Source organism: Lissotriton vulgaris, chromosome 1_1 (assembly GCF_964263255.1).
Source record: "Lissotriton vulgaris chromosome 1_1, aLisVul1.2, whole genome shotgun sequence".
Classification (NCBI taxonomy): Eukaryota; Metazoa; Chordata; class Amphibia; order Caudata; family Salamandridae; genus Lissotriton; species Lissotriton vulgaris.
Window position 1 is genome coordinate 1,581,620,224 of NC_141685.1, and position 3,456 is coordinate 1,581,623,679.

The window sequence follows — 3,456 nt, forward strand, 5'->3', positions numbered from 1 at the left end:
GAGCGCCATCACTCCCTGTACCTAATCCAAACCCATCACAGTTACTCATAAATACTGTCCCTTGTGGTGGTGGAAAGTGTACTGGCTCTATAGGTGTTCCAATATTTACACAGTCTTTCACCTTCAAGTTGAAATAGGGGATTGTACCAACTTTAAGAGAACAGTGTAATCATGCCCTCACATCCTACGTGGGAAGGGCCATGAAATAAGTAGGCCATAGACAATAGCACAACTGTCCCTGTGTGTGCCCCTAAATCTCCTCCTCTGTTTTCAAATGTCCTCCATATAACCACTCTTTCAATTCATCATTTATTATAATTTCCGGTACTAAAGTGAATCTAACATGTTTCAGTAGTGATGCAATATTCAGCATTTGCAGTCACAACAAGCATGCTGAACGTAGAGCACATAATTGATCAATCAATCAATCAATCAATCAATCAATCAAGACACTTATAAAGCACACTACTTACCTGTGAGAGTCTCAAGGTGCTGGGGTGGTGGGGTGCTGCTACTGATCGAAGAGCCAAGTCTTGGGGAGTATTCTGAAGGCGAGTAGGTCTTGGGTCTGACGTAGGTTGGTGGGGAGGGTGTTCCAGGTCTTGGTGGTGTGGTGGGAGAAGGATCTGCTGCCGGCGGTCATTCTTCAGATGCGGGGGACAGTGGCGAGGGCGAGACCGGTGGAGCAGAGCTGGCGGGTGGGGATGTAGAAGCTGAGTCATCTGTTAAAGTATGCTGTGCCGGTGTTCTGGAGAGCTTTCTGTGTGTGGATGAGGAGCTTGAAGATTATCCTCTTGTTGACGGGGAGCCAGTGCAGGTCTCATAGGTGGGGTGTGATGTGGCTGTGGTGGGGATGTCGAGAATCAGACGTGCTGAGGCGTTCTGGATGTGTTGCAGTCATCTCAGGAGCTTGGCAGACGTTCCTGCGTAGAGGGACTTTCCATCATCTAGCCTGCTGGTGACAAGGGCCTGGGTGACTGTTCTACTAGTTTTGGTGTGGATCCACTTGAAGATCCTGTGGAGCATTCGGAGGGTGCTGAAGCAGGATGAGGAGACAGCATTGACCTGTTTAGTCATAGAAAGGGTGGAGTCGAGGATGACCCCTAGGTTGCGTGCGTGGTCGGTGGGTGTCGGGGCTGTTCCTAGTGTTGTCGCCACCAGGAGTCGTCCCAGGCTGAAGGGGTGGAGCCGAGGATGAGGACCTCTGTCTTGTCCGAGTTCAGCTTCAGTTGGGTGTTTCTCATCCACTTGGCGACGGCCTTCATGCCTATGTGGAGGTTGGTTATGGCGGTGTGAGGGTCTTTGGTGAGGGAGAAGATCAACTGGGTGTTGTTGGCGTAGGAGATGATGTTGAGGTCGTGCTGTCTGGTGATGTGGGTGAGGGGCCACATGCAGATGTTGAACAGCGTTGGGCTGAGGGAGGATCCCTGGGGTACGCCGCAGATGATCTCGTGGCACTGGAGCAGAAGGGGGGAGGTGGACGCTCTGAGTTCTGCCAATCGAGGAAGGATGTTGTCCAGTCCAGGGCCTTCTCTTGGATTGCGGCCTCGTGTAGGCGTGTTCGTAGTGTGCGGTGGCAGACCGTGTCAAATGCGGCTGACAGGTCCAGGAGGGTGAGGGGCGCTGTTTCTCCGTTGTCAGTTGCATAGTAGCACGGGAAGTCTATTTACGGCAGGTTCATTGCCAACATTGGGTAGACTTCTCAGTGAAGCTTTTATTATATTCAAATACTTTACACTGGCTGAAGTTGCGCTTTGACTACACATATGCCAACCTCAATTCTGCACTTCGACTGAGGCACACATGGCACGCATGAGCAGTTTTATGGACCTCAATAACTCTCTTGGAGAGCACTTTCGATCTTTGGGTTACTCATCCCCTGTCTCTTCGCCAATTGTAGTGTCCTCCCAAGCCTTGGCACCCATTAATGACTACGCCACACACAGACCTTTGTATTACACATCTTTACGCAAACTCAACATTCTTAAACCTGCATTCAATTCACTATGCTTTAACACACGTCACAGTTCTATGGAGAACTTCAGGATCCAAAAGGTTCCGTCATTGCTAAATCACATGATGATACATGATCCAAAGCCTCAGACAACTTTCAAGTTACCTCTGCAGAAAGGACAAGATCCTCTTTGATTCTTTAGTAGGCCATTTTATATCTCTTATACATTCTTCTACAAATCCTTTGGTACAAATATATTAAACAGCACATCCAAGTCCTTTTATAGTAACCTTCACAAGACTGTTAGCCTCTTTACCTTTGCTGTAGCAGGGTTCCATAGTAACCTGTACAAGGATATTAGGCTATTTACGGTACTGTAACAATGTTGGGGTAACAAGCATGTACCTAGGTGGGACTTCAGACAGTGCCCACCAAGTTAACCTGGTATTCTCGTGCCTTGGTGGGCTTTTTTGAAGGTTTGCCACCAAGACAGAAGTCCACCCTCATGCTAGGGAGTGTGTGCTGCTCACAGAGGCCAAAAACAAACAACTGTGTGAGCAGGAGGTGACATCTCTGCCCTCACAGGATGGCTAGTGATTAGACTGGTGTGGCTTCACTGGTGCCTCTGGACAAAGGAACTTGTCCCCCACTTGAGGGCAAAGTCTCTACCTGCCCCAGGCACTTTCTTCCATGGGCAGGCAGGAAATTAGGTATGCTGGAGGTGTCTTCCTTCACAAGGCTGACCACACCTCTAGGGTGCTGCAGCTGAGGTGTACATTCGAGGATGCTATTGGCCATCTTGGATTTAGGCTAGGAATCAGTTTCTGACCGATTTTAGTGACATACACCTGCAGGATGTTGACACTACTGGGGCAGATTAGCCACAGGGAGAGAAGTCCATTGGCTACTAGTCCTCACACCCACTAACACCCCCGAAATCCAGGGTTTAAGGGGTACCCCAGAACCTTAGGTTCGACTTGATAACAAAAAGAGACCTGTTTCCACGACAAGGCAGGACTCCACAAAGAGAGGCACTAAGCTTGGCATCAATGGCAGCTATCCTGCACCCACTAGATTTTAACTCAACCAAGGCAAGAGGCTGGTTCCAAAAGGAAGGTCAACTCCTCTTCGAATGTCAGACTTCACTAGAACTCCTTTGGGCTAGAAGAAATAGTCCCCTGCAGTCAGCTGGCACAAACCTCTAAGTCCACAACCTTGAGTCCTGTTTCATGAGCCTTCCTGTGTGGCCACTCAAAGTCCTTGGGCAGATGACTTCTGGGAACTGTGGCCCTGATCCTCAGGGAGGCTCTGCTTTCTACAACGTTCCCCTGGTCCTCTGGATAAAGATGTTCTCAACTTGAGAGCTTGCAGGTACCAAGGTTTGTAGGTGGTCAGTCAACTACAACCTGCGTTACTCGTTACTTCAAGAGAGGAGCTGCACTTGCATGATTGGCCAACCACCCCTGGCTCCATCATAAAGATCTTGCATTTGCTTTCAGCCT